Source organism: Thalia democratica, chromosome 4 (assembly GCF_965202585.1).
Source record: "Thalia democratica chromosome 4, ktThaDemo2.hap1.1, whole genome shotgun sequence".
In the NCBI taxonomy this organism is placed as follows: Eukaryota; Metazoa; Chordata; class Thaliacea; order Salpida; family Salpidae; genus Thalia; species Thalia democratica.
In genome coordinates, this window is record NC_139168.1 from 67378764 (window position 1) to 67388763 (window position 10000).

Consider the following 10000-nt stretch of genomic DNA (forward strand, 5'->3'; position numbering starts at 1 on the left):
CATGCCCATATCCACATATGTAAAAAAACTAAATATTTACATTTTTAGAACTTATTTGTTTATTTCAATGTAGTTTTTTTGAAATAAATTGCTAACTTCTGAATACAACTTACACAAAAAGAATTGCACTTTTTAATAACAAATAAATAAACTAATCACCTTTAATTTCTAGTTGCACTTTGTTTTGTCCTTTTTTAATCCAACCTGATTTTTGCTTAGAATTTGTTTTTTCTCACCACTTTTTTTTCCATTATTATTTTTAATATTAAGAGAACAGCTTCTAAAGTTGTAGATAAAGTTTTTTTTTTAGAAGCAAGCTTAACAGTAGAAAATGAAGATAAACTTCAAATAATTTCCAAGACAAAAAAAAATTATTTAATTTCTAAAACAAATTTAAACAATTCTAAACTAATTACTAAGGTTAAACAAATTGTATAAAATATTCAAATTAAATCTGTAGTAGAAAATTATCAATGGTTTTATAAATATAAAAACTGTAACATTTTATGTTTTTACAGCAGTACTAAGGTTTAAAATTTTGAGTTTCAACAAGTATCAACATTATTTCAATAAATACTGAAATTTCACTAAATATAACTAAATTTAAGAAAAAATAACTAAAAATAAAACAAGCTATGACAAGTTTATGACCATTGACCATGCTTATATTTTCAACCAAACTGCTTGTATTATCACCTCAACTAGTAAAAAATTTTACATGATAATAAAAATCAAATTTATCTAAAACTAAATGGTAGAACATAAGTTATTTAAAAGTAACAAAACATTCAAAACTAAACTAACTTAGTTTTATCCAAGTTTTAACAGTAAATCTAGAATGAATAGCTTGAGTTTTTGGAATAAAAAACTATACTCTTAAAATTATTTTAGTTTAACTTTTTGTTACACACCGTTAGTTTACAATTAGGAGTATAATTAGGAGTATAAAATAAATCCCATTTTAGTAAACTATCTTAATAAAATATTAAAGTTAAGCCAAAATGTTTAACAAAGTCAAAACATAAAACAGTATGTCATTTTAAAACATAAGTTCATGCTAGCTTCATTTTTTTATTTAATAAAACTTAAAAAAATTATATATTTTTTATTATAAATTGTTAACTCTAAATTTTATATACAATACTTAATTTTATGCTATCTCACATTCATAAAAGAAACTTTTTTATCGATCATAGTTTAAAAGAAAAGAAATGTTTAAAATATAAAATAAGCTCAAACTTTATAACTAACCTCAAACGATTTTTGAAAGAGTTTACTATAATAAAATTAAAAATTTAAATTTTATTTTTTTTCAATTCTATTAATTGACTTCAAATTGATTAAACAAGATAAAGTAAGTTGTTTAAGCTACTAATAAAACACTACAAACAAAAACTTATTTAAAACTAGATTTTATCAAGACTGCAACTATATGAATTTAACAAATTAAAAATCACTATAAATGAATATTAGGTTGTATAGACCTCATCAACTATCTAACAAGGTCAAAATGTATTTAACAACTCTTTTAATTCATCAAACTCCGGGTAATTTTGTGTTGTCAGAACAAGATGCAGCCATGGGGAGGAAGCAAAATAATCGAAAGCGTACTTTAGATGCAACTTGGCGTGCAAAATCATGGAATGTATACATTTGGTGGCAGAAGATTTTGTCTGCGGGTGATTTGCGAGCGATCTCAAACAATAGTTGAACAAAACCATCAGATTTGTTTGGTTCAAAATGCTCGCACTTAAGTTTTTAGTTTGCACCAGTTCGTGGGGCGACTTGTCTTTGACATTTGTCAACCTCAAAAATGGGTTTTCAAAATTACAATTGAATAGAGAAGACCATAACAAGAAACTTCCCACTTGAACTGAAAGCTCAGTTGATTTTATGTCATTCAACAGTTCAGTCACTGAAATTTCAATTGTTGAAATTGATGAAGGCAGGTCTTTTGTAAATCCTTTTGAATGGTTTATAATTACTGAAAGAAAAGCATATATAGATGAAGTTAAGTCATGGTTGTTTAAAGTGCTGTTATTTTGGTTATAAACCTTTATAATGTTTAAAATCAAGTTAAGTTCACTAGATACTACAGACATGTCTAAACCTTGGTACAAACTTCCGCTAATCAAAACATATGAAGAAAGCAGTCTTATAACAGAGCAAATGACTAAAGAAAGTTCAAATTGATTAGTTTCAACAACATTAGTACCTTTTAGAAAGCTTACAACTCCATTTATAATTTTTGATATATAAATGTTGTGATCATTTTCATAAATGCTGTTTTCAACTGCAGTGCGTATAAGGTCAATCCAGCAAGCTAGCATGAATCTACTTTGATCTTCAACCAGTTCAACTTTTAGCATTTCGCCATTAACATTGTGTAAGTTTTTCAAAAATGAACAACTTAGTGGAGTCATTGTTGCAACACTGGTTAAAACTTTGATCAAATTGAAAATAACTCCATTGTTATTTTGACTTTCCGCCATCATGATGGATTCAAAAACCACATCCAAGAAAAACCCATCTATTGATACAGAGATTTCAACAAAACATCCAACATAGTCCTCAACAATGTCTTCCCTTTCGCATGACAAGCAATGCAAGATTAAACTGGCTTTTGACTTCAAATACACTGAAGGCGATTTGACTATTAACTTTACAGTTAGAGGATGTAAAAAGTTTAAACGGTTGTCTTTGAACAAATCTTTGATTAAATATGATGGTAGCTTGGGCTGTTCCTCACACTCAAACACTATACCTAGTAAAAAAAGCAAAAACTGAACAAAGCAAGATGGGATATTTTTGATGCTTAATTCAGATGAAATGAAAACAATTAATGTGTTTTTAATGTTTGATGGAGACACTAAAGCACTGGTTTTAGAGACAAAATAGGAGAGAGACAATAAACTAATAACTACAATGTGAATGCTAACCAATTCTTTATTCAATGATGGCTCCTTTAGGTATTCTAAAATTTCGTGATCATAACCTTTGATACTATGCACTCCAGTTTTTATAATTTCATCATAAAACTTGAAATTACTTACACAGTCAACACTTTCAAAGTATGAATACAAAACTGTATAAATGTATATATCAAAAGGACTGTCACATTCAATTGAAAAACTTGTTTTCATCTTCAGAGACAATTTAACCATCTCTATACTTCCTGCAAAATTAAACAAGTCTTTATAAAACAATAAATTCGGGTTACTATGAGACAAATAGGTACCGATACATTTAAATACTTCCACAACAACTTGATTGTCTAACTCTTGGTTTAGTATGCAGACATTAAAACTTGGCAACCATTTATAAGTAAGTAGGTTTGATAGTTCATCACTAAACTTTGACTCATAAAATGACTTTCCATAAATTGATATTAGTCTTAAATATGTAAAGTTTAAAAAACTGAACACATTGTTTAACAATATCGACAAGCTTGACAAATCTTGTGGCAGTTGAGATTGAACATTTTTTTCTGCCATAAAATTTTCAAAATGTTTAAAGAACTGGTTGTCCAAGTATTCAATAGCTCTCATTAGTTCTTCTTCAGGTAAAGGAAAAGGAAAGTATTTTTCATGCTGAAACACTTTCAAAACCAAACAGGATTCAATCAAAACTTCAAATGACCCGTAGTTTAGGGCATCATTAACAGTTTGGAACATCTGATCAAAAAAACTGTTGTTGTTTGTGAATGAAGCTTGTTTAGATTGATTTTCTAACATAAAGCCTAAAGTTTTCAAACCTAATACAACCTTGAAATCAAGTTTTGCAGACATTAAAGTCTCAAGTGCTTTGCAAACAGAGGGTATACCAAGTGCAGCATAGCAGCTGGAAAAAAACATGTTGTGTTCACCAAGTTTAGAAATAATTTTCAAAACAAATTATATTATGTCACAGTCAAAAGTACCACGAATAATATCATAGAGAAACTCAACAATGTTGGTCTCCAAGAAAGACTTTACAAAGAGAAACTCTTGCTTTTGAAGTAAATTGTCTAATATTATTATGCACTTTGAGTTAATAACTGCTTCTCTAAAGAAAAATACTTTTTTCAGTGTTGTGAACATTTTTTTAATCTCAAGTTCTGTATTTACTTCATCAACATTTTTATAACCATATATCCATTCTAAGAAATCTACTGATTTAGATGCAATTTCAAAAATATCTAAACTTTTTTCTATAACTTGTAAATTTTCAGTTAACGACATCAAGAAGTTTAACTTATGGAAAAGAACACCAAACACAAACAAATTACCTTCATGGCTCAAGTTATTTCTCATTAGGTTTATTATCAAATTTAAACTATCTACTTTTACACTGTTTTCAGGGTTTTCTAAGCCATTTATTATAAATGAGAAATACTCTTCTTCTAAAAATAAAACCATGTTAACACCAATGGTATTTACAGTTACTGCTAAAACCTTTGTAAAAAGATTACAAGACTTTAAGTTTGGTGCACTAAAGCATATTTTTGAACAATATTGAGCAACAACTTCTAGAAGTCTATCACTTGCTACTGAATGTAATACTGTTAAAGTTGAAGAAACAGTTTCAACTAAGCTTTCATTGTCAATTTCTACCATTAAAGTCAAAAATGTATGAATAACTCTTTCCAATAAAATTACTTCATTGCAGATTAAAAACACAAGTTGGCCTTTGTTATCTGATACAATATTATTCAGTATTTCCACAAAAACAGACTCACGCAACAAGTGAGACTCATTTACGTTTTCAAGCAAATCAAGCAAGCAAATGAAGCAGTTTTGTTTACATAATTCAAATTGCAATAGCCACTGGTGGCCATGTCTACTACACATTTAAAAATTCTGGATTAAAAACTGTTTCTAACTAAAATTCTATAAAAAAAACATTGTGTTTCAATTTGAGTAAAACCTTAATAAATCACAAAAACAGTACATATAAATTTATGTTTTATTGTTGTTACCATTTTTATAAACAATTAAATGTCCTTGAAAAAAAAAACTGTGAAAAATACTTATTAAACAATTCCTTTATCTATAATTTTTACTTTATTCATTTACTATGCACAGATTTTCATTTGTTAGAGAACCACATACTTGAGATGCTGATCATATTCATCTTACACTTAAAATAGCAGTTAACTACTTTATATTATTTTACTTTGATAAGTTAAAACTAAACTTTTTAAAGTTATTGTAAATATTTATACATTTTATAGTGCACGGGCAGTATTCTAGTAGATCAATATATTAGAATAAGATATCATATATTTTCATTGTTTTGGTTACATGGAAATTATCCAGAGAGTTTCTAGAAAACTAAATCCGTGCTTAAGTAATAGTTTAAATTTTATCAAGTTATTAATAAAAATTTACTGGCAAACATCTAGCATACTGTGTTTAGTAGTTTGTTTTCTAAATGGTGTTTTTTGATTCATATTAGGGTTTACTTTGGTGGCAGTAATCACATAATTAGATGGTATTGTTTATTGTATGGTTTTATTATTGACAAATATTTTCTTTGAGACCTGAAATTTAATATTTCCCTCACTTTGTATATTTTACTTTTGAAACTTCAAATTTTTAAAGATAGAAAAAACAATCAAATTAATTTTTATTTCTATAAAAGTTAATGTTTTAAGATTTGTTAACCAATGACCTTATTTTTCTTTTTTTTGAGAAATTTTAATTTTGTGGTAGTTTACTGTAAATTGTTAAGGTGGCAAAAAGAATTACATAACTTACTTGATTAAGCTTCAAAAAATTTTTATTGTTGTAACTGGAAAAGTAAGACTGTTAATTTCTTTACTACTAAACAAAATTGTACTTTAAAAACTAATGAGCATACATTTATTTGGAGAATAAGCTTAATAAATCATAGCTTTATAGACTCTGTTAATTTCATCAAATGAGTATTAGTTAAAAGAATTGTTCAGAAGCTTTTTATATTAGAAAATATAGTACAATTTACAGACAAAATTTGCATATTTAGTGTAACAATGATGTCATAATACAACAAAAGCAGTTGAAATATCTTTTATTTCAGCCTATAATTATAAGCTTTTATTTAAGGTAGAAATCATAAGTCTAGGACATGTATAAGTAATTTTATTACTGTATAAGTCAAAAGTCAAAAAATATGTGATTTTTGGGGTTGAAATCAGTTTTTTGGGCAGTGACTATTTTTTGCAAATTTATAAATTTTATTTTAGACTCTTTTAAACTAAGTTGAAAAACATCTAAATCATATGTACTTATTTGAATTTTACAATATGACCAAAAAAAATGTGCTGTACTCCCACCCCTACATTTTACAGACAAATTTTGCACATTTAGGGTGATTATGATGTTATAATACATCAAAAGCAGTTAATATGTCTTTAAATATATGTCAATAAGTATAAGCTTTCATTAAGGACATAAATTATAAGTCTAGGACATGTATAAGTGGACACATCCAAATCATATAGAATCATAAGTCTAGCAAACATCAAACAAGTACTTTTACCCCTAATTTAGTTGTCACTCTTTGAAGCAAAAAATAAACATGATTTTATTTTAACTATCTTAAAAAGTATTGTGCTTTTAACACAATTGAATTTACAGGAATCAAATGCTGGATCCAATAGGATCTTTCCATTGTTAACCAAAATTCAGTTCCAACCTTAACTTATTGGGTCCAATTCCAGCAAGATGTCAATTTGAAAAAAAAGAATCCTAGTTGATATTTTCTTGATCTCAATTTAAAATAAGATAAAGATCTGGCAAACTCAGTTGAAAAACATGTTTGAAGGGTCAGGATTTTAAATCTAAATTGAGATTCAGCAGTTAAACAAGCAATTTTTTTTATTTCAAAATTTAGCTAGAAGTATATATATATATATCATTTATAAAACAAAAATTTAATCGGATCTAGATCTTGGCAAGCTATGACCAGATCTGGCTGGATTTCATATTGAATCTGGTAAATCACTACTTTTAACTTTTGCTCTAAAAGAGTCATAAACATTTGACAAGGTTGCTAAAAATTTTTTGAATTTTCTTCCCAGGTTTTCTGTTTTTTTAAGGTTTTTTGAAAATTAAGTTTTGGTTTCTTTTTAGTAAAATAAAAATTAAGGTAAAAAACTGCCTAAAACAATATATCAACATTGTAAAGAAGATTTAAAGGTACTTTTTATTTATAAATAATATTTTAAATAATAGATTAAAAAATATTACTTTTTGAAAGATTTTTGTATCTAAAAAATTTCATTAGTTTACAAGACAAGTAGAATTAGTTTAAAATTACAGGTTTTTCTATTTCTATTAGTGGTTTTTGTTTTAAGTTTGACAATTTTCAAGGTTTTTTTGTTTTAATCTGCAAATTCCAGTTTTTACTAGATTAGATTTTGGCTAGGATTTTAGATTTTTTTTTTATTTTGGCAAACCTGATTTGAGCACAACAAACTTTAAATTAAAAACTATTTTTAATTGAACAACCTTAAAACATTTGGTCCTAAGACCTGTGTACAAAAAAACTTTTTGGGTAGTACACAACTTGGATACAGTTTAAGATTTAGTCCAGTAAATAAATGTACTGCTCTCTGATTATATTTCAACAAATTGAATTGGTATATTATTATGTTGAGTAATATACCGCAAAAAATAATATAAATAATTTATCACAAAATCTAGCTGGTAAGGTTGTGATAGTAATATATATTTTTTTACTTGTGAATAAACCTTGCAGCATACTTTTTGTTTAACTTTTTACTAAATTAATTTTTTTATTTATATTTTCAAAATAATAAATGTCCAAATTTATCTGTTGTTCGTAACCTATTTTGGAAATGTAAATCAGACTTAGTCAATCATTTAAGAAAACAAACAACTGCATTTTAACAATATTGTTTGTGTTATTATTAAAACTCATTCATGTATGAAAACATAAACAAAAACTAAGATAATGCTTATTCAAAACATTCAAATTAATTGATGCATAATTGAGTAAAATTTACTATTATTTATGTACATGTATTAAATTGAATCAATGCAGCAATTAAAAATTTGAAATTAATAAAAATTATCTTGGTTTCTAAACTAAATGTCAACAAAACATCAACGAAACTCAATAATTAATGAAATAGTCAAATCGAAACCTATTTCATACTTGTATTGTACACTTTTAAGTCTTAGCTTCTTTTTATTTCCAGTTTACTAGAAACAAATAGTTCTTTTTTTGAATGAGCTAGTTGTTTCTGTTTTTGTTATTGATTGGTGCTATTTGCGTAGGTTCGATTTAAGCACAACCTGCATGTTTATTTACGTTGTAAAAACAACTTACAAGATAACTTACAGTTATTGTTTTTATCTTTCAATTTGTGTGTTGGTTTTAAAAGTTCAGTGGCTTGTTTATACAGGTAGCTTAAAAAACTCGCAAAAAGTTTGCATATTTTAGAAATCATTTGCATATTTTCTGAGTCAGCAAAGTTATTTTATAATTTTTTTTTGTTTTTTTTTTACAATACAACTATCACATCACAGTAGATTACAAACAATACAACTATCACATCACAGTAGATTGCAACACTACAACTATCACATCACAGTAGATTACAACAATACAACTATCACATCACAGTAGATTGCAAACAATACAACTATCACACTACAGTAGATTGCAACACTACAACTATCACATCACAGTAGATTGCAGCACGACAACTATCACATCACAGAAGATTACAACACTACAACTATCACATCACAGTAGGTTGCAACAATACAACTATCACATCACAGTAGATCGCAACAATACAACTATCACATCACAGCATATCGCAACAATACAACTATCACATCACAGTATATCGCAACAATACAACTATCACATCACAGTAGATTACAACACTACAACTATCACATCACAGTGGGTTGAAACAATACAACTATCACATCACAGTAGATCGCAACAATACAACTATCACATCACAGTAGATTGCAACACTACAACTATCACATCACAGTAGATCGCAACAATACAATTTTCACATCACAGTAGATTGCAGCAATACAATTATCACATCACAGTAGATTGCAACAATACAACTATCACATCACAGTAGATTACAACACTACAACTATCACGTCACAGTAGATTGCAACAATACAACTATCACATCACAAATTTCTTATAATTTCTATCAACCTTTGAAGCAATTTTAGACAAAATTAGAATTTATTTAACATTTTTTAAATGTTCGTACAATATCTAACAAAAATTCAATGTTAATTGAGTTTAGTACATAACAAAATCTAAACAGTTAAAATAATATTCGATAAATCAAATATTTTTGTTAACAAAAGAATTTTTGGAGAAACTATTCAAAAGGCTCAGTAGTCAGTACTTTTTAGATTTGAATAATGTTTACAAAATTATTTTCCTATAAGCCTTGGTCAATTTAAAGTAATCGTCGGAAAGTGATCACTCTATGTAGACTTTTGTAATAATCTCCTTTTTACGTATTTATATCGTCACTATCTACTGTGATGTGATAGTTGTATCATAGAAATCTTGTATGATGTGATAGTTGTATCATTGCGAATTACTGTGATGTTATACAGTAGACTACCGCTTAAGTACACAAATTTAACCCGACCAAAAAGTGCGTAGTTAGCACGGGTAGTGCGTACTTTTGGACGACATAGTTTATATGAAATTTAGTTGTTTGTTTTCTTTCTTACAACTAGCCACCACATAATTAAGCCAAATAAAAAAGTCTTTTTATTTTAAATAACACTTAATACATAATTCTAATCTGCAATATTTTTTAATATATTTTAAAATGACTTTTTTTTTCTATAAAAAGTTTCTACAATAAATAATACATGCATTTAATATAGCAAGTCAATGTCAGTCAATGATATAAAAAAGAATATTTAGCCATATTTTCCATATTTTGTTTTTGAAAGTACCAAACTACATTGTGTTTACCAAACATTTTCGAAACATCAATATGTGTACATTT